The 23,884-nt window shown below is 41.7% G+C and overlaps 1 protein-coding gene across 5 annotated transcripts in view; it reads right to left on the minus strand.

Annotated features, from left to right (window-relative positions):
- The window catches only part of APBB2 (amyloid beta precursor protein binding family B member 2), a 237,417-nt gene that overhangs the window by 191,838 nt on the left and 21,695 nt on the right, over nucleotides 1–23,884 (minus strand). For all 5 annotated transcript variants that reach the window (XM_069977565.1, XM_069977564.1, XM_069977563.1 and 2 more), the window contains exon 2: nucleotides 5,559–5,628. The gene's annotated coding sequence lies outside the window, so the exon portion shown is untranslated. The remainder of the gene's footprint in view (nucleotides 1–5,558; nucleotides 5,629–23,884) is intronic.

Consider the following 23,884-nt stretch of genomic DNA (forward strand, 5'->3'; position numbering starts at 1 on the left):
ATATGGTAACGTTTGGGGGTTCCTGTGTCTACGTAATGCACTATATAGTAAAAGCGACATGATAGTATTACTCTATAGGTCAGTCCGAACACAACCATATGCAGGTTACACAGATTCTCTAATGTTATATATATTTTTTTAATGAAATCTTTTTTTTTGGCAATTAAATATTAATAAAATAAGCCTATTGTGACGCTTATAATGGTTTTATTTTTTCACCTACAGGGCTGTATGGGGTGTCATTTTTTCCGCCATGATCTCTAGTTTTTAATAATACCATATTTGTGAAGATCGGACGTTTTGATCACTTTTTATTAATTTTTTTTTATATATAATGTAACATAAAATCGGTAATCCGCGCACTTTTTTCCCTATTTTCATGTCTGCCGTTCACCATTCGCAACAGCGCTTGTTATATTTTAATAGATCGGACAATTACGCACGCTACGGTATATTATGTTTATTTATTTATTTTTATATGTTTTATTTATATAATGGGAAATGGGGGTGATTTCAACTTTGGGGCTTTGGGGTAGTGTGTTAGTCATTTTAACTTTTTTGTATGCATTTTAAGTCCCTTTGGGGGACTTGTACATACATAACTTTCCTTTTTTACACTGATCATTGCCTATGGCATAGCATTGGTCAGTGTTATCGGCGCTCTGCTCATTGAGCCTGCCTGTGAAGGCTTAGTGACCAGAGCGCCGATCAGACCGCACGGAGGCAGGTGAGAGACCTCCGGCGGTCCATTTTAACGATCGGGACTCCCCCTGTCACTTACACTTAAACGCCGCGGCCGCGGCGTTTGAGGAGTTGATGTCAATCAGCAGCCGGCACCTCACCGTTAATGACACGCTGCAGCGATCGCGCTGCAGCGTGTCATTAACGGTGAGTTGCCGGCTGCTGATTGCAGCCGGCCCCCACCTGCTATGAAGCGTGCTCTGCTCCGGAGCGCGCTTTATAGCTCAGAACGTACTGGTACGTCCAGGGTCGTCTAGGGACAGACTTCCATGACATACCGGTACGACCTAGGTCGTCTAGGGGTTAAAGTGTCACTGTCGTTATAACTTTTAAAATCTAAATTAACAGAAGATGCAATATAAAGCAAGTTTACAATTCACATTCATTATTTTATTTTTAGTTATCATGGGAAACACTGGACTGTTTTCTCAAGAAAACAGGAAGTCCTGTGTTTCCCAGGCCATCTGAGCGCTCACAGAGAGAAAGCAGTCATGTGACTGACGGACACATTGAGCCGTGACATACTGGGCGGAATTCCTGAATTTCTGGTAAGTTCAGCTTTGTTTTACAACATGATAACAACAACAAAAAAAATGAATGAATTTTGCAAACTTGCTTTATTTCACATCTACTGTTGATTTAAAAAGTTATAACAACAGTGACACTTTAAACATTTGCCTTTAATGGTTGCAATACAGTTGCAACCTATAGGGCCAGTGGTTATAGTATTATAACTGGATACCGCTGTATGGAAAAGCATAGCCGGATTTTTGTGTACATATACTGACTAGAGGGCCAAAATTCCAATAAAAGTAAAGCAAAGTATTCACATAGCTAATAATAAACCTGAAATGGTGCTGAAAATGGCAAATTACGCTAGAAAGCATAAATGATAAGTCTCAGATTTGTGTTCTTGTAACAAAATACATACACTACATAACATAGATGAAATGTGCAAGTACTTTGTTTCTGCATCACATTCTGTGCTTTGATTTGCAACAAACCCTCATAAAAGCCTGAGTCGTGAGGGAAGACAAAGCCTCGTGCAGCAACTTGGGTGCTTTATGAACAGTGTTATTTTCATAACATGGATAAAAAATCATTGTTATAGGCGGCTGGCTTTCAATGTAAATCTATTTTGTTCCCATCGATAAGTAACCGTAGAAGAGATATAGCACGGTAGGGTGTAAGCCAAACAACCATTTATACAGCGCTACAGGAGCTATGCTTTCAGATCCGCACAACCTTTACTAAACATGACAAATGCAGAATAGCAATGCATTAGAAGCACAAGTAAACAAAAACTAGATTAGCCATCTGTGCACTTTATTAGGAAAGCAGCCATTCTGCTCTTACACCCACTTTTATAGACTTAAGAGGAACAGGTTTCAGTCTTTATCCTGCTCGTGATGAATTATCTTTGTGAAATGCTTAGCTATGACAAAAATCTTTTATATTGTAACATGGTTAGGGATGTCCAGATCTATAACATGCTGTTTATTTTAGATGTAGACAAAATAGTTGTTTGCTTCTCGTCGCTGCCTTAAACAATCTCAGGGCTGGGGGATAGCTTATGGATGGTGACTGCCAAGTCAATACTGCAAATGTTATTGTAAGAAGGAAAACTGCAGATGGTATGAGGAATGATGTCAAGCATGGCACAGTGCAAATGATTGGGGTTGATAAGGACATGTAGAAATGTTGTACAGGGCACTTTGCCAATGGATGGGGCCTCATGTGTGGGCACTCTGTCTTCCAGCCAATCTGTCCTCTACTGCCTCTTTATTTCATACAATTGAAGAGAATATAACACCTACTTATTATTATTATTATTATTATTACCAGATACTGATTGTAGAGTTTAGATTGTAGAGTTATTTTATAGTATTTCCTGTACATTATGGGGTCAGCCATCTTTCCCTTTTCAGTTTTTGACAAAATTTAGGTATGTGCTTTACAGAAAGTACATAGACCATAAGGGTCTGTAGTCTGAAGTTGACTCATTGACTTTTATGGGAGAGTGTTGTGGGCATGTTATGTGACCTGTGCAGAGATCATTGTGTATGGAGGAGGAGGAGGGAATTGTGACCATCAGTTATTGTGAATGGTGGATCCTATCTATCAAGATAACTGCAGAGAAGGTTCCTTAAAAGAACAAGAAGTGCTAGCATATTATTAGTTTTATTGGCCAGGTTGGAAACTACAAGATTTCAGTTTAAAAAAAAAATTATGTTTACAAAAAAGAAAAAAAATACACACCACCACAAACTACTAAAAAAAATAAGTCTGAGATAATGATTTAAATAGGTCATTTTCTGATTACACATTCCCTTTAATAAATGTGGTCATATAGAAAGCAGCTGTGTTTATACAGCATTACAAGGGACTTATAGAAAATTCTATATTCATTAGCTGGAACCGTGCAGTCTGGGGGAAAAAAAAATTGCCACTGCCCTGTCCACATGCTGAAGACTGACAAGTTTCTACATTACAATTAGTAAGTGATTGGTGTCAATCTGTCAATCACTGGTGGGTGAGCAGGAGAGCAGTGATTAGGTGACTCTACACCACGTACAGGTATAATGGGCCGGCTGCTGTGTGTTTGTCCCTATGTTATTCCGCCCTCAGCAAAAGCCGAATGATATAGCCGACTGGTTCCCCTTAATAAAATCCCCCTCCATGTTAGTTTTTTTCTTTCAGCCCATTCCTACTACTACTATGTGGGGATCGGGAAGGGGTATTCCCTATAGACCTTAAAAATGCCACAGATTCTGTTAATCACTTTATGATGTTGGTAATAACATCAGGAGACTTAATAGATAGTAAAGAGTATGGAATAAATTGTTAGTCTCACCATGGGCAGCAACAGATGAAAAATTATATTATTTCAAAGAAATACCCATTTAAACAACTAAAATAAGCCCAGACATTTACTTTTTAGCATTTTAGAAAAAATAAAAGTACTAAAAACAAATAACATACAAATTAAGCCCTATGTATAACACACATATTACGTAAAGCGAATCTGTACCCACAATCTGAGCCCCCCCCCCCCAAACCGCTTGTACCGTCAGATAGCTGCTTTAATCCAAGATTTGTCCCGGGGTCCGTTCGGCAGGTGATGCCGTTATTTCCTAAAAAAAACTACTTTTAAACTTGCAGTCCTGTGTCAAAATGGCGTGGCCTAGGGTACCCATGTCCTAGGATTGCGACACTCCTCTGTCCCTTCTTCCCCGCCTCTTCACCATTATGCTGCATTTACACAGAGCGATAATCGTTTTGCAATCGTTTTGCGATTGCTTAAGCCTATCTCGCACATAGGTTAAATTAGTGAACAACTGTTTACACGGAACGATCTGTGAATTTTTTGCGAACAACGATTTAAGAACATGCTGTAAGATCAAAATGAACGATTTCTCGCTCGTCGTTTGATCGTTCGCTGCGTTTACACGTACGATTATCATTCGAATTCGATCGTTATCGTGCAAAGTCGAATAATAATCGTTCCGTGTAAACGCAGCATTAGGAATGCCCCAGGCAGGATTTTTCCTAATTATCACCTGCCTGAAGACTGCACATGGGCCGGATCGTTAAGGCACCTGTGCAGAGTGTTCAGACAAGTGATGAATAAGAAAAATCCTGCCCAGGGGCATTGCTAATGGTGAAGGGGGTGGGAAGGGACGGAGGGGCGCCGCAGGCCTAGGGCACACACACTGTAGGCCACACTAATTTGACATAGGGCTGCAAGTTTAAAAGTTGTTTTTTAGGACAATAACTGCATCACCTGCCGAACGTACCCCAGGACAGATCTTGGATTAAAAGCAGCTATCTGATGGTACAATTGTTTTGGGGGGTCAGATTGTGGGTACAGAGTAGCTTTAACTAACAATAAAAAGAAATTGTATACCTTTCAAATTTACATGTACAAATGTGTGAGTCCATAACGTTGGGTCTAGAAGTGGTTAAAGGTCGGCTCTTCTATAATTTGTAAATGTTGGCAGCTCTGCCATGTGTGTAGTGCTGTAATTTGGTTTCCAGCTGTTTTTGCTGTAGTGTGGTAACACTGCTGCTCTCTGATATCTTCACACAGTTTGTAAGCACACCATTTAATTGTAGACCTAAACTGGATACTTCTAGGATATGCTATCTCTCTGTGATTACTGCCACCCATACACATTAGATAAATGTCCATTAAAATTACTTTGACCATATTGTCCAACCACTGTTTAGTAATTATACATTTACAATGGCTGACGACAGACTACAGTATGTGATGTCAGGCTTGAATGCATAGACCATTGTCGACTGAGAATGCAAATGTATGGCATAAATGTCTGATCATTTAACACTTCGGACAAGTCCACTCTGTTGTTTTACTTTCCTGACCTGCCTGCGTAGTCTGATATGTTGATGGTCATATGGTTGATGACCTGCCTGCGTAGTCTGATATGTTGATGGTCATATGGTTGATGGTTTGTGCAAATAATATTACAAATCATTGAATGGACAAATTCAAGCAGATACCTATGGTATATGTATGGCTGGCTTTAAAATAATAAAAAAAAAACATGGCCACTTTCTTCCAGGGACAGCATGACTTTTGTCCCTAGTTTGGGTGGGGGTTTTGCAACTCAGTTCCATTAAAGTGAATGGAGCGTATTGCAAAGGACAGCTGAAGTAGAGACAAGAGCTGTCTCTGGAAGAAAGTGGACATGTTTTTCTATTGATGGATAATCCCTTTAACACAAGAAAAACTACAAATTTAGCAGGCAACCACTGGACACCAATGTAAACCAGTTTTTTGTGCTTAATCTTACCGTCTTACTGCTATGATGATTGCAGTTTGTGTAAGATTTAGTTCATGTCGGCCTCTACATGACTCAATTCCTGCAAACAAAGAATAACAGTGGATTAAGACACAGCAGCAGTTAGTTACTGCTTTTAAATGACATGTTATTATATGTTATAGTCAACAATACAAGCTATGCAAAAATGTTCTTACATCTAATATTCTCAGTAAGGTATATATACATATATATACACACATTTGTGCCATTTTTGAGTGCATCTATTCTACAGGTGTGGTTTTACTTGACTAATGGTGTGTTTACACAGAAAGATTTATCTGACAGATTTTTGAAGCCCAAGCCAGGAACAGACTATAAACAGGGAACAGGTCATAAAGGAAAGACACTGGCCAATGGCGGCCAGATCAATACTGTAAACGAGCGCCGGTCTGCTAGATTAGTGCTCGTTTATTGGGCCTAATACACGGCCCCATAATGATTTAGCAAGGCCTGCACGGACATCGTTAGTAATGTCCGTGCAGCCTCTACATTACCTGTCCACACTCCCGGTCTGCTCCTGCGCTCTGCTTCCTCCCCAGTCCCGTGCGCTGCAGATTCCAAGCGGCCTGTCTGAGCTGACAGGCCGCTCTGAAGCTGCAGTGTGTGGCACAAGGGAGGAGGAAGAGCGTAGGAGGAGACCAGAAACGTGGACAGATAATGCAAACTGTTTGCTGAATCATCAGCAGCGCATCACTATTACATGTACAGTCGGCAGCCAATAATTTTAGGTCGGGGCCTAAATCAGCTGATTGTTGTGTCTATTACACGGAACGATAATCGTCCGAATCACTCCATGTAATAGGGCCCTGTTATTTATCCTCTTTATCCTCTTAAATCCTGTCTTTGGCTTCAACAATCTGTCAGAAATGTCTGTCTGTGTAAATTCACCATACATTGTTAGATATATTTTTGTCTTATATATTTGCAAATTACAAAAAAAGGCAGATTTTTTTAGAAACTTCAATGATTGGCATAGAAATCCCCAAGGCAAAAAAAGTAATATGAAATATGTGCCCATGACAATATGATAACATTGACATATCTGATACTAGCAGCATACAGAGAAAAGAGCAAGCTAGAAAAATCTATGCTCAAGTTATAGTATTTTCACCATACAATGGTAGGCTAGGTTCACACATCGTCTTTTATTAGTAAGGAACAGACACCGATTGCAATGGCCTCAGCTTCCGTTCTTTACGGCAGGGGCGGCATTGCACTGAAGTCAATGCAATGCTGCCCACTGTGTTCACATATGGTTATTCTAACGTCCGTTATTTAGAACGGGCGTTAGAATAATGTGCCTGTCAATTATTTTCAGACGCTGTTCACTGAACAGCATGCGGAAACATCAGCTTCCGTTCACACAATGTAATGTGCAGCGTCGGCCGTACATTGCATTGAGGTGAATGGCTAATTGATTTGTGGGCACACCCGATGGTGAACGCAAATCAATTGTAAAAACAGAACATTCCTGCTGCCGATACAGAAGTATCGGCTGCAGGAACAGGCTGAGTGCAGCCCGGCGGCCGGCCGTTTAACAGCGTCCGTTGCTATGCAACGAACGCTGTTAAATGATGTGTGGACATAGCCGTATGGTGATTTCTGAGCTATAATAAAAACATTCAGCATACACATAACATATGTGTACTTTACTGGTAAAAGAAGAAAACATATGTACTTTATTACCAAAGTGCATATAACTATTGATGCTACTGTAGGTTCACGTTTGTTTTCTGACTTATTTTTTAACGTGTGTATGGGGCATTAGGCTGGGTCAGTATTGGTCAGTATTTTGCAACTTCAACCAGGAGTGGATTGAAAACACAGGAAGGCTCTGTTCACACAATGGTGAAATTGAGTGGATGGCCGTCACATAACAGTAAATAACTTTTCAATACAACAGCCGTTGTTTTATAATAACAGCAAATATTTGCCATTAAATGGCGGCCATCCACTCAATTTCATCATTGTGTGAACAGAGACTTTCTGTGTTTTCAATCCACTCCTGGTTTTGGTTGCAATTTGAGGACCACAATAGTGATTGAAATATACTGTGTGTGAACATAGCCTTAATTTGTATTGATTGTTAGCTTTTTTGGCTTTGAAACCAGTTGCTAGCTTTTCAGTGGTGATTTGGTAGTAGAATAACTAGAGCAAAAGTTGGGAGATCATGTGAATTGTAATTATTAAGCAAATGAAGCCAACAAACAGGGAGCAGCAGGGTAATGTTCTCTGTCCGGCAGGTAATCATATGACTGGAGTGGACTGAATTTCATTCGTTATGTGTCAATCTCTAGAAAAATCTACAGTGCTTTCCAGTGTAGATGCTGATGAATTTATGCAACCAAAGATGCCAAACTAAATGGCTCTTTACGCAGTTCTAATCAATCATGGCAGCCTAGTCAAGAGGTCTACCATGAAATCACTAATCTAATTTCCAACCAATGCAGCAATTTGTGAATAATGATCGCTGTGTGAGATAGAAATTACATGTGACACAAGAAAAGACATTGATTACTACAAGTCACGTAACCTCAAACGCAGTGTGAAAACATATAGATGATCTACAACAATGAATATCTAAGACTTAGAAAGGCAAAGTATGCACACAACGCATGACCATCGTGACATTTTGCCTAAAAGAAAACAGTTTTGTACTTCTTTAGAATATATGGTACTGTAACCGAATTACACTAAATAATAAGCATCATGGGTGGCAGAGGGTACAAATTGAGTTGTTTTATTCTTATACCAATCACATAAAAAAAGGCAAAGCTATTGAGTGGTATGAAAAAACAACAATATATTATAACTGTACAATGATATAATTCTAATACATAACAATATATTATAATTGTACAACAATATAATTCTAATACAATAATCACAATATACATTAATATTTAAAGGGGTTATCACAAACCAAAAGCTTACTACTAGAGATGAGCGAACCTCGAGCATGCTCGAGTCCATCCGAACCCGAGCGTTCGGTATTTGATTAGCGGTGGCTGCTAAAGTTGAAAAAAGCTCTAAGGTTGTCTGGAAAACATGGATACAGCCAATGACTATATCCATGATTTCCACATAGTCTTAGGGCTTTATCCAACTTCAGCAGCCACCGCTAATCAAATGCTGAACGATCGGGTTCGGATGGACTCGAGCATGCTCGAGGTTCCCTCATCTCTACTTACTACCTATCTACCTAATTTATTCACTATGGGACTGTAGAATACAGGGTTAGGAAGCTGAGGGGTGGCATGTTCCATGGATTGGCCAAAAATCATACTGGCTAGCATCCTCTGCTACACTGGCTCCACTGCAAGGTAGTCAAGACTATGGAAATAGTAATTATTTTATAAATGTATGACTCATTTAGAGGTATACAGTACACTTTGCTGATACTGTTATACACCGCAGATATTCTGCACCTAGACCTCTCTAATCTAAGGTTTTTAATGGGTATAAGGGCCATATTCCACGGGCCGAGGAGGGCCCGATCAACGATGTAAACGAGCAGCAATCTGCTAGATCGCCGCTTGTTTACTGGGCCTATTCCACGGCCCGATGATCGTTGAGCGAGGGCTGCAGGGACATCGTTACTGATGTCCTTGCAGCCCTTGCAGCATCATACATTACCTGTCCAGGCTTCTTCTTCGCGGTGTCTTCATCCCCGGGTCCCACACGCTCTATCTTCAGAATGGCCGGTCAGCTGACAGGCCATACTCAGCCAATCACAGGCCGTGGCGGTCCTGGCCTGTGATTGGCTGAGCGCTCCGTCAGCTGACCGGCCATTCGGAAGATAGAGCGCGCGGGACCCGGGGATGAATACAGCGCAGAGAAGAAGCCTGGACAGTTAATGTATGATGCTGCTGCTTGTCAAATCGTCGGTCGCCCGCCGCGCACCGCTATTCAACTGTAGCGATGCGCGGTGGGGGAACGATGATTTTAGGTCTGGCCCTAAATGAACGATCAGCCGATGACACGATCATCGGCTGATCGTTCTCTCTATTTCACCGAACGATAATCGGCCGAATCGGGCCAAATGGGGCCGATCCGGCCGATTATCGATACTGTGGAATAGGGCCCTAAGTGTGCACCATGGTCAAGTCCCATGCCCATGCATCTAGAACTGACAAACAAGACTTTCCTTAATGCCACTAAACTTCAGATTTTGCTGCAGTGTGTGAGATTACTGTAACTATCTGATTTTCCTGATGAACAAGCTGTCAAAGTCTCGAAATGTGCTGGCAAAACACAATGACCTCTCTGGGAAAATCTGCTTAAAATGGCAAAATTCATCACTAAATCAATTAGTTTGGGAGAAAGCAACACTAATTTATGGAATGTCACTTGTCTGATGAACACAACCATATAAAGAAACTATCGGAGCTATTTACTAAGCCTCGTGTTTCGTAGAGCAGATCATATAATAAAGTCATAGATAGCAAAATAAGATGATATACTGCCAGTAAGACAGCTTTCAGGACAATAAAATTCACAGTTGTTGAATTCAAAAATGCCTATGATAAACATATATCTATCCGAATAAAAAAAGGAAATAATATAAGGGCGGGCTAAATAAATTAAGTGGTCGTTTTCTGCTGCCAATCAATCTTGGAGATACATTTGTCCACAGTTCTGTATGTCTGTCTTCGGGATTTTTTGCATATTCCGCAGGGCTTAACAATCTTTGTAAGCAGAGATTGTAAAATAAATAAGGGTTATCTATCTGTAGGGGGGGGGTTGAAAAACAAACATACTTACCTAGCTTCGATACCCTGCGGCTCCCATTCACCTCCTCCTGTCCTCTCATCTTTCTCTTCTTCCTGCATTCAAGATAGCAGGTGCTGCCAGCTCAGCCACTCACTAGCCACATTGGTGTCCCGTTTTGGCCACTGACAGGCTAAGCTGGCAGGTCCTTCTCCAAAGTGCTTGTCTTGGAGGCAAGAAGAGAGAAGATCAGGGGCTTCGATGGAGGTGAATGGGAGAGGTGGGGGTGCAGCAGGGGACCGAGGCAAGGTAACTTTATTTATTATACAGTGTACAGGAGTGTGTTCAACATACAGTGTGCATGTGTGTGTGTGTGTGTGTGTGTGTGTGTGTGTGTATAGTATACAGCCTACAGGTTTGTGTGTAGTATATAGTGTACAGGTGGGGTGCACAATATGGCACAATATAACACAGGTCTATCACTGTAACCCTATAACATGGATGTTCATGGCTTTGTGAATGATTTCTACGAGTATGACTTTTGATGTTCCGCACCAAAGCAATTGGACTAATCCTCTTGCATACATAAGCTTCTTAAAGCAGAAACTGTTTAAGTGCCCTATAGCTTGGTTTGTCCTATATCTCATTAGTGCAGAGAGAATCCTTACATTCACAAGGCTTGAGGTTTATATTTATTTAGAAGAGCTAAGCTTTAAAGGCCTTTACAGCCTATTAACTTAATAAATGAAGGGTCTTATTCTTCGAGGTACTTGGCAGCATGCTGATTTTTCTCGTTACATAGTAAATGAGTCTTGTTTTGCCACAAACATGGTTCTTTTGAAAAATTCAAAGCCAGCATGCGAAAAAGGAAGAAAGCAAAGCGCCACAATAAGCTGAGAATGAAAGTGCAAGCTAATAATAATAAATGAGGAGATTTAGAGTATGTTCACACTGCAGGCTTCAGAGGAAGGCAATATTTGACCAAAGTGATACCCTCTTTCATCCGTATTTAACCATTTTATCGATGAATCTGTATGTAATATTTGAGAGGGGTATCCAATACTCAATGTTAAATAATAAATACAGTACATTCTGCCACAGCTTGTATGTATTGTCTCCACTACAGGTTCAACTCTGAACTTAATCAGAGGACAAGGAAGGTTAAAGCGACTCTGTACCCACAATATGACCCCCCTCCCCCCAAACTGCTTGTACCTTCAGATAGCTGCTTTTAAACTAAGATCTGTCCTGGGGTCCGTTCTGCAGGTGATGCAGTTATTGTCCTGAAAAACAACTTTTAAACTTGCAGCCCTGTGTCAAATTGGCATGGCCTAGAGTGACTATGCATTAGGCTTGCACCGCCTCTCCATCCCTCCTCCCCACCCTCTTCATCATTAGGACTCCTCCCCACCCTCTTCATCATTAGGACTCCTCCCCACCCTCTTCATCATTAGGAATACCCCAGGCAGGGATTCTCCTAATCATCACTTATCTGAACACTGCACAGGTGCTGGATCGTTAAGGCATCTGTGCAGTTTTAAGACAGATGATGATCACGAGAAATCTTTCCCATGGGCATTCCTAATGGTGAAGAGGGTGGGGAGGAGGGACAGAGGGGCGTCGCAATCCTAGGGCACAGATACACGAGGCCACACCAATTTGACATAGGGCTGCAAGTTTAAAAGTTGTTTTTCAGGACAATAACTGCATCACCTGGCAAATGGACCCCAGGACAGATCTTGGATTAAAAGCAGCTATCTGAAGGTACAAGTGGTTAAGGGGTTTCAGATTGTGGGTACAGAGTCGCTTTAAACTAAGCCAATACCCCATATTTTTTGGTTAGGATACTGAAGTTTGACCCTTAGGAGACCCACAAATGAGCATAATTATAGGGTGTGGTACTCAATGGATTGCTAATGACCCTTGGATGTTTATCCAGGCGCAGAAGCTTATCCCTGTATATAGTTGTGAACAATATCGCAGCTCACTCCCACTGAACTGAAGGGTCAGACCTGTAAGGGGCAGCCACTACCAGACACCTCTAGGGGAATTTTACTGCTGCAAAAAAAGAAATAGAAAGTTAAACTTCAATAAGTCCAATTATTCTCTAAAGTTCCCTTACATTGTCAGGAGGCTGTCATACAAATAAGATGGTCAGCCAGTCCCACCAAAATATGTTTGGGGAGCCTTTAAAATTTGTTCCCTTCCCTTTGCTTCCTTTTTAAACACATTTAAAATAGCTGATTAGAATATAAATATATATATCATAAAAATGAAAGTCTGTCTGTCTGTCTGTCCCAAATAGACTTCCAAACGCCTGAACCGTTTGACCCCAAATTTGACCCCAAATTTGGCACACAGATACATAGGGTGCCCGGGAAGGTTATTGCGAAGGTCCCGTCCCCGCCAGATGTACAGGAGGGGAGGGGGAGGGGAAAGAGCGCCCCATAGAGATGAATGGGAAAATCTCCTCACTGCAAACACAGGTGATATAATTAGCTGCAGCAGACATGGCAGTTGGAGCCTTAGCAACCAATAGGATTACTGCTTTCATTTTCACAGGGAGCAATGGTTGCTAGGGAAGCTGCCTCACAACATCCACAGTAATAACTGGTAGACCCCCTACTCCATCTATACAGTACATGTATATACAGGGCACTACAGGTATACAGGACCCCCTACTCCATCTATACAGTACATGTATATACAGGTCCCCCTACTCCATCTATACAGTACATGTATACAGGACCCCCTACTCCATCTATACAGTACATGTATACAGGACCCCCTACTCCATCTATACAGTACATGTATATACAGGACCCCCTACTCCATCTATACAGTACATGTATACAGGACCCCCTACTCCATCTATACAGTACATGTATACAGAACCCCCTACTCCATCTATACAGTACATGTATATACAGGACCCCCTATTCCATCTATACAGTACATATATACAGGGCCCCCTACTCCATCTATACAGTACATCTATATACAGGGCACTACAGGTATACCAAACTGTGACTGGGTAACACTGCCACACCAGACCTGACCAATACAGCCATACTGTGCTGGATAACACTGTCAAACCAGACCTGACCAATACCGCCATACTGTGACTGGATAACACTGCCATACCAGACTTGACCAATACTGCCAAACTGTGACTGGGTAACACCGCCACACCAGACCTGACCAATACCGCCATACTGTGACTGGATAACACCATCATATCAGACCTGATCAATACCGCCATACTGTGACTGGATAACACCGCTATACCAGACCTGACCAATACCAACATACCGTGACTGGATAACACCGCCACACCAGACCTGACCAATACTACCATACTGTGACTGGGTAACACTGTCATAACACACCTGACCAATACCACCATACTATGACTGGAAAAAACTGCTATACCAGACCTGACCAATACCGCTATACTGTAACTGGATAACACTGTCATACCACACCTGACCAATGCCGCCATACTGTGACTGGAAATCACTGCCATACCAGACCTGACCAATACTGCCATACTGTGACTGGATAACACTGCCATACCACACCTGACCAATACCGCCATACTGTGACTGGATAACACCACTATACCAGACCTGACCAATACCGCCACACTGTGACTGGAGAACACCGCCACACCAGACCTGACAATACCGCCATACTGTGACTGGATAACACCGCCATACCAGACATTACCAATACCGACACACTGTGACTGAATAACACTGCCATACGGGTAAATAAGACCCTGCAGGTATACAGGACACTACAGGTATACAGGACCCCAAAACTATACACTACAGGTGCACGGGACCTCAACCAACTATATACTACAGGTATACAGCACCCCAAACTTTAGACTACAGGTATGCAGGACCCCAAAACTATACACTACAATTATACAGGACCTCCAACAACTATATACTTCAGGTATCCAGGACCTCCACCAAATATATACTACAGGTATACAGGACCCCAAACTATACACTACAGGTATACAGGACCCCAAAACTATACACTAGTTATACAGGAAACTATACACTACAGGTATACAGGACCTAAACCAACTCTATACTACAGGTATACAGAACCTTCACCAACTCTATACTACAGGTATACAGGACCCCCAAACTTTACACTACAGGTATATCGGACCTCCACTAACTATATACTACAGGTATACAGGACCCCAAACTATACACTACAGGTATACAGGACCCCAAAACTATACACTACAGTTATACAGGAAACTATACACTACAGGTATACAGGACCTAAACCAACTATATACTACAGGTATACAGCACCTTCACCAACTCTATACTACAGGTATACAGGACCCCCAAACTTTACACTACAGGTATATCGGACCTCCACTAACTATATACTACAGGTATATAGGACCCCAAACTTTACACTACAGGTATACAGGACCCCAAAACTATACACTACAGGTATACAGGACCTCCAACAACTATATACTTCAGGTATATACATGTAGCTATACACTACATGTATACAGCCCCCCCCCCCCAACTATGCACTACAGATATGCGAGACCCCTAAAAACTATACATTGTGGGTATACAGAACCCCTCCAACTATGCACTACAGGTATACACTAATTCCACTGATTAACAATACCTTTAGCTTGGCCTCCTGTGCACCTTAGAACCAATCTAATTAACACACTGACGCTTTATACCTGGGCAGCGCCGGGTACATTTTCTAGTATATATATATATATATATATATATATATATATATATATATATACAAATTGCATGATGTGTTGATCAGCTTGATCAGTCCAGGAAAGAAGTAAATAGAACAATGCAATTGTAGTAAGAACATTTTTAATCTTAAAGTCACATTTTGCCTGCACTACGCTTTTCTGACCCATAAGTAAAACAAATACTGGTGTACAGCAGGAGACCACAGCCCCTCTGTAGCATGCAGTATGTCCGATAGTCTGACATATGCTTGTGTCATACAGGTAAAATGTGATGTGAATACCCCCTACAGCTATCCAATAAGTCCACTGTGAGAAATGACTGTAGAGAAATTCTGCCAGTCATGGGATTATGGGGTTGTTGTCATCTTAAAAACATGGATTTGACAAACACCAAAGTGATGTGATAAATTCCTGTGTATTTCTATAGAAGGAAGCATGGACCATACAGGACTGTCACGTGGAAACATATACCATACTGTGCATATAACTACCAGACAAGAAATGGATACAAAACAATCACAATAATAATAATCATAATCATAATAATAACGTCATGTAATCAATAAGGAATAAACAGCTCTGATGAAAGTGCTACAAAAATATGATGACTTGTGTCTTCTATTGCATTCTTCCAATACAGTCTATGGTTACTTCCTCCTAATTCACAATAATACCAATTCTTATACAGATAATATAGATTGTTCTCGTATATTATATACCGAAGGGCAGAATTTAATGACAAAGTAATAAGAGAAAACTATGATGTGCTATGTGCTTTATCCATCTCCGGCACTATAACACCAGCTTTCGGCTCTCTATTATATGGAGTCCTTTTTGCCAGCCAATGGGTCATTTTACCGCATACCTTGTTACCTAGCAACAGGCTCCACACCCAACTGCACAGAGAATGAGAGCTATGCGGAGAATTTGGCTTGTAGGCACAGAGAAATGAGCATCACCTCCAGCCACCAGCTCAGAAACCTGGCCCCAGCACATCATACATAAGCAAACAATGCTGCAGAATGGAAAACATCCCAGCTCCCCAGGCAGGAACAGCTCACACTCATTCTCTGTCTATTAGCAAGAGACATTATGTGACCTCTAGGAAAATGCAATGTATAGAGAGCTAAGTGGCGTCTGAGCACAGATTTCCACTGGCATTGCCTCCTGCTTTGTGTATGTATTCTGCATACATATCGCCGGCTGATGCCAATTTGTGCTGCCATAGAAATAAGCAAGTCATCCGTCGCTAGTGGGCATAAGATTCTCAGTCTATAACCCTTTAGACGCCAAGAGGATGACAGCACATGACATATATTACCGTAACACTGTCACATCTTGCAGGGCTGATTAGGTTGTGAATGGGTATCCTGTGTCAGCTCTGCCTTACGTTACATCTGTTTCCCATAGCTCTGATCTAACTAATCCTCATGGTGTGAATGGCCACGCAGGCCTCCTAGTCTTCCCTTATACTATTAATACCTGTCCTTGGAGTATTCATATAATCGCTGCTGGTTACCTGTCCCCTTGGCTAGTTCTCTGGAGGTAGCCTATTTTTTCCGTTTCGTTTGTTTACTTATAAGATGTAGAAGGGATTCTTCTGTACTGTGATCTGAACTCTAGTAACCTATACAAGGTTACCCAATCCAACAAATGGTCACATAGCCAGTAAACGGAATAGGATCATGTGAATGAATAAGACACTTTTTGCTATAGAATTATAACCTCAGACGCCCTTTCTAAAGCGGTACTACAGCGAAAATCTTCCTTTAAAATCAACTAGTTTCAGAAAGAATACACCACTTCCTGCAGGACTTACAACAGCTGATAAGTACTGGAAGACTGGAGATTTAAAAAAAACTTTCTGAAACCAGTTCATTTGAAAGAAAAAGATTTTTGCTGGAGTACCCCTTTAAGGGCCATACACATAAGGCAGGAATAGGTTGAACAACTGCTGAATGAACAATTGTTTAGCAGAATACTCTATATTAGCTGGTATACATGTTCAGACCAGTCATGATGAATAACACTGCCAAGGGACAATCTTTCTGGGAATATTCTGAAAACATTCTCTCCTAAAGAATTTTTTCCTCCATTTTCAGCTGGGCATTCACTGGGCTGACAGATCTCTTTCCGGCCTCCACATACACATGAATGAAGAAGGGAGGAGTAAGCTGCAGCCAGACAGCTGTGGCTTATCTCTCCCAGAATAACAGGATCAGGCAGTTGAAATCCAACATGTCCAATTCTATCCTCTCTCCGAACATCATAAGTCAGGGCAGAGTCAGGAGGTCACCATACACTTAAGAAAGTTGGAAAATTCAGCTGACATATTTTCTAATGTGTATGGGCACCTTAAAAATATTTAAAGGGAATCAATTGGGCTGATATGGTTTTCTGGAGCAATGTATAAAGCTTCTGCAGGAGCAGGAGCTTTATGCCAGGGAAAAATGACTTTTATTCCCCCGGCTCATGACAGACACAGGCGGGGAAGTAGTCATCTGGGCGGCTTCCCACCCATGTCTAGTCACAGTGCTCTGCCTGTCAGAACGCTCAGCAGGATGATTGGCAGGCAGAGAGGCCAGCAATGGACCGCTCTGACACTGTCAGTTTCAATAGGTTTACATGCTTGCAACAGAATTTTCATTCCGCTGCAAGTATGTAAATGCCGCCCCCCTTGACCCGCGGCAGCCTGGTGCATAGATTACTGCGCTCTGGCAGCCACTGATTGGCTGAGTGGGACATCAGGATGCCGGGAGCACCAAGCCGCCGCGGGTTAAGGGGGACAGCGTTTACATACTTGCAGCAGGATGAAAATTCTGCTGCAAGCATTTAAAGCGACTCTGTACCCACAATCTGACCCCCCAAACCACTTGTACCTTCAGATAGCTGCTTTTAATCCAAGATCTGTCCTGGGGTCCGTTCGGCAGGTGATGCAGTTATTGTCCTAAAAAATACTTTAAAATTTGAAGCCCGTGCCAAACGGGAGTATCTGTGCCCTAACCCCTCCGTCCCTCCTCCCCACCCTCTTCAGCATTAGGAATGCCACTGAAACATTTTCTCCATGCTGAACATTGCACAGGTCCTTAATAATCCACCCCATGTGCCAGGCTGCCACACTTTGGGAATAAAAGGCAATCTGCCTGGAGCATTCCTAATGATGAAGCGGGTGGGGAGGAGGGACGGAGGGGTGGTGCAAAGTTAGGGCACAGATACCCCTGTTTGGCACCGGCTTCAAGTTTAAAAGTATTTTTTAGGACAATAACTGCATCACCTGCCGAACAGACTGCAGGACAGATCTGGGATTAAAAGCAGCTATCCAAAGGTTCAAGTGGTTTGGAGGGGGAGTCAGATTGTGGGTACAGAATCGCTTTAAACCTATTGAAACTGTTAATGTCGGGAACCGCAGTGGACTTTGCTGCAAACCCAAAGTGTGAAATCTGCTGCAATTCTGTGGTGTGTGTGAAACTGGCCTAAAAAAGGAAGGTCGTCTCAAATCGGTGGAATGAGCTAAGTATCTGATCCTCCACAGTTGATGTTGAACTACCTGATTCTTTTGTTCTCAGACAGACAGGTTGCCACAGTGGTTTCTGCCTCCACTTTCTTTTCAGAAAACATGACTGCGGGGCCAAGCTGAGTGTTCATGCTTATGGATTAGGAGAGATCAGCTGACAGCTACTGCATGTGTATGGGTACCTTTTTCACACAATGGCCAATCATTTTGGTTGGAGGCATTCGTTTTCATCAACTTCAACTCTGTCAACAAAATGGGAGCCTGAGGTGGACAAGAGCTAAGGGGAAGGGGGACACATAATAAGCAATGATAAGGAATCAGCATCATTCCAACACTTATATAGTAACACAATTTTACCATTGGTACTTGGAGGCCTAAAATAATGGACATCAGCTGACTTGGGCTATGCTAAATTGTCTATTGTTTTGGCACAAAATTATCAAGCACAAACCACAATTCTTCTCATTACATAAAGCAAAATCTGTGAGGGGGGCTCTGAATGAAGCTTTTGACACACCGAGAATATAACCTAACTCTCGTATCAGTGGACAAACCCATTTGGAGATTATATAAGGAAATAACTGGGAAAACTTTATCACTTTTCTAATATAATATTATTGCTGGAATTGCTCCAATAATCCCACATTAATCCTCAGGAGGTATAAGCAAAATACACAAATAGCAATCTATAATCTCTCAAATATACAGACCGCTTTAAACAGCAAGGTAACCATGGGGAATCTGAGATGGATGACATCACTGCAGATTATTATTAGAGCACTGCTGTGTCTAAAGGAAGTGGGTCTGAAAGTAACATTGGGGAATATCTATTTATCACAATTATAATTCTCTAAAACTTCAGCCGAACTTTGCAACATACATCTGATCCACCTTAGTACACCATTTAAATAGGTACATAGATGGAAATTAAAATGTCCCTATTGTTAAAAAGAAAAAAAAAAGTCTTTGACATGACACAGAGAAATTAAAAACTAATCTGCAGACTTCGGAGTTGAAATCTCCTTGCACTTCTCACTACATAGTCCAAAGCAGTCAGAAGCTCCCAAAGCCCATTGCAATATCAGTACCACAATTCTTGCCCCACAATGTACTATCTGACAATTGAATAAGTTATGTATAAGTTTTACCACTTCCAGGACCAGATTAAATTTATATTACATGACAGAAAAAGGAAAAACAAAAGTAACTAAGCAAAACACAATTTTATCCCTCTACTGAAATAAGAAAAAAAAAAACCTGAGAACAACAAGATAACAGAAATTCTATCACCAGAAATAAAATATTATATTGAAAACATAACTGCAGAAGCACTGGCTGTAGGAGAGATAATATCATCACCGGATCTGCCAATATGATTGCACGCATTGCTAACTTAAGTCTTTCTATTACACCCTTGAGTTTCTGACTACATAAAGGGACATTGGACACATTCAAATTTAAACTCAGCCATCATAAAAAATATACAGTCGAAACACCCAAAGTGATGATGACCATAAAATGTATAAAAGCAATCTTCTCCTAATACAATCACGGCTTGCTCCACGCCGCGCAGATTTACTGCCGCTGATTACTCCGCTGTAACAGACTTTTAATACTTTTGTTTGCTATATTTCTTTTTGACAAGGAAATAAATGCAAACCTGTAGCATGACCTTATCCTCTGTTTACATGATTCTACACACAAAATATGATTTGTGTGCTTAAAAGCAGCGGAGCCAGAAGCGCTTTTCTTATAAATATTTTCTTTTCTTGCAAGATAAAGCATCTTGTGCATTATTGTATTATTATTACTGTATCCTAGTTGGAAGTAGTACATACTGATCCAAGAGAGCAGGGATCCCCATTTCAGACCCCACTGTATTAGAAATGCAGCTTGTTACTATGAAGCATGGGTCTCCAAACTGCGGCCCTCCAGCTGTTACAATACTACATTTCCCATCATCCAAAGCTTTAGCTGTCCGGGCATGATGGGAATTGTGGTTTTGCAACAGCTAGGAGGGACGCAGTTTGGAGACCCATGCTATAAAGAATCGGAAGCCGGTGGTTTGCCTACAATGAGCTAATCTTTGGGGATCCTAAAATCGAAAAAAAAAAGGGCTATCCACATTGGGCAGACCCTTTGGTGTATATTTTGCTATAATTTTTTCATCTGAATATAATAACAGTCAGCTATCTGCTCTGTAACAAAAAAATTATCAAATTATAGCAACCTGATTAAGTCTCATAGTCAACTGGTTCTAGAAAATCAATTTACTAACACACTTCATAGGCAGCTGTTCACACAAGGACTGATGTAGGTGAGCTGAGCTTGTCATTGTAGAAGAGCTATGTTTGTCATTTGGAACAACTTATGGCAATGCCGTAGTGCCTTACTTGTGGTCAAATAACCTTATTGTATAATGTACCATCCATGTTAAAAAAAGAAAACAAAAACATATACACATCCAGATAAACAAAACCAGTATAAAAGGGCATCAAAATAACTTGAGTTGGAGTTTCAGCTGGTTACCGCGCAGGCATGGCAACATCATGTCCAATATGGGTCAGTATAACATAGTTATTGACATATCAAAGGGTAACTATCAGCAGGTTAGACAAATCTAACCTGCTGATAGTCCCCTATAGCACCCGGGACACTGAGGAGGAAGGTATGTGTCTTACCTTCCTCCTTAGTGTTGGTCCCGCTGTTAGTCGGGGTAAACTCCACTCTGGAGCACCCTTAGGAGCAGTGACACGTCATCAGGCTCTCCCCCTCTTAAGATTATCAATGGAGGGGGCAGGCCGGACGACGCAGCATTACTCCTAATGGTGCTCCAAAGCGGAGTTTACCTCGACTAGCGGCACGGGAGTGGCGCTAAGAAGGAAGATAAGACACATACCTTCCTCCTCAGTGTCCCCTGCGCTATAGGGGGCCATCAGCAGGTTAGATTCATCAAACCTGCTGATTGTCTACAGACCTTGGAAAATTCTATTAAAAGTCTAGTCTGATGCTTATATAAACGTCTGACCACCCCTTCCAGTCTACTGCCTAATATAGGCCTTGCATCTCAATATCTGCCTCCTCAATACCTGAGGGGATTGAACAGCAGCACATCCAGTACTACCTCTATTCCTCATTTACTGTCTACAAGTCTTTTACAAAAATAAAAAGTACTGAAGACAATTTCTACTTCTGAAATAGTACAGTGATCAGAATTAACCCTTGTAAAGTGATTCATACAAAACAAAAGAAAAGCAGATGTTCAATTTAGCTGTGAGAAAGTCTACAAGAACCAAAGAATGCGTAAAGCCGCCGCTATAAAGAGAACCGCAGAAAATCGAAATACCCTTCCAAGATTTTCTCAGCATGAGGCATTATTGCAGTGCTTCCATTACTCACCAGGTCTGAATGCAAAGTCTGATTCACCACAAAACCTCCAGCTAAAAGATGTAAGCCTCTACAATAAAATATGAGACGTTTCGTTGTGTACGGCTTGGCACATTCCACCAGACCCAGTCTGCAGATCAGAGCTGAAATTAGCCTTTGTTTTACCACACTCACTCCTCTCCGTAGCTGAGTGACATTATTAATGTCCTGCCGTCAATCACTTCAGTCTGTCGATTAGGCATCAGATTCCCCTTTATTGAACTGTGCGCTCATTGTGTTTCAGCGTGACAAATTCCATGTCACCTCAGACAAGAAGATTTATTTAACACTTAGGATAACAAAGGAATGCTGTGTCAAGGTAGGGTATCATATGCTGCCATTTTAGATCCTGCCAGCTGGACCAGATCACTGGTAGTGCTGTACTGCTTGACCTTATTGTGACGGGCTACTTGGAAATGTCTTTTTCTTCTCAGCAGTAAACAAGTCTAAAATCATGTACCCATATTCCACATTGTGTTCCACAAAAGTTCCTTGAAATTAAACAAATTTAACCTGCCGATAACTCGCTATTGCACATGCTGCGCTGAGGATGAAAGTAAGTCTCTTACCTTTCTCCTTGGTGTTGGTTCTGTGCAGTTTATAGTGTAATCCGTTTGAAACACTGAGGGTGGGGGGCCCTGCCCCTAGAGCACTGCTCCGGCTGCTTGGGGGTGGATCGGTGCTCTGGCGGCAGTAGCCTCATCTCTAGGTCTCCATACGGATTACACTACAAACTGCAAATCAATCAGCAAATTAGATTCATCTAACCTGCTGTTTCCCTTTAACACTATGTCATTTGTTGGCAAGTTGAGGAATTTCAGAACTTCCCAGTTTTTGTTTTTCAGATCAGTGGATACACCACAAGGTTGGCTTCAGATAGGCCCTGACATATCGACAATGGGCAACTTATACAACTTCTTCCTTCATTCACAAAGTAGACTATGCCAATAATTTTTCTTTAGTGTTTTTTTTAATAACACAAATGTTGTAAATTCTACCACTGGGCGGAAAAAAAGCAAAAAAATCCACTGTTTGTGAACATATCCCAAAACAGAGAAAGGCGGCTGTGCACCACAAAGTTTGTAACTTAAAGAATATCCGTTATTCTCAGCCAATCATGGCTGAGCAGCTGATGACGTGCTGGAGGGGGGGGGGGGGCGGCATGAGGGAGGGCTGGAGCAGTCAGGCCGGCCTCCTGAAGATGACGTGATGGTCCCAAGATGGCGGCTGGGGTCGACAGTGATTCCGTGAGTAGTACATACTGATGCAAGAGAGCAGGGATCCCCATTTCAGACCCCACTGTATTGGAAATGCAGCTTGTTACTATAAAGCAAGGTTCTCCAAACTGTGGCCCTTTGGCTGTTGCAATACTACATTTCCTATCATGCCTCGACAGCCAAATCCAAAGCTTTAGCTGTCCGGCCATGATGGGAATCCCCATTTCAGACCCTACTGTATTAGAAATGCAGCTTGTTACTATGAAGCATGGTTCTCCAAACTGCGGCCCTCCAGCTGTTACAATACTACATTTCCCATCATCCAAAGCTTTAGCTGTCCGGGCATGATGGGAATTGTGGTTTTGCAATAGCTGGGGGGCCCTCAGTTTGGAGACCCATGCTATAAAGAATCGGAAGCCGAAGGGTTGCCTACAATGAGCTAATCTTTGGGGATCCTAAAATCTAAAAAAAAAGGGCTATCCACATTGGGCAGACCCTTTGGTGTATATTTTGCTATAATTTTTTGTCTGAATAGACAGCTATTGACACAATGACTGATGTAGGTGACTTTTTTTTTACTAAAGTTATACAACATTATAATGTATGTTATTTAAAGTGACTGTACCACCAGGCCCAGAATGAAGCACTGTAGGCGGGCCGA

This window comes from Dendropsophus ebraccatus, chromosome 7 (genome assembly GCF_027789765.1).
Source record: "Dendropsophus ebraccatus isolate aDenEbr1 chromosome 7, aDenEbr1.pat, whole genome shotgun sequence".
In the NCBI taxonomy this organism is placed as follows: Eukaryota; Metazoa; Chordata; class Amphibia; order Anura; family Hylidae; genus Dendropsophus; species Dendropsophus ebraccatus.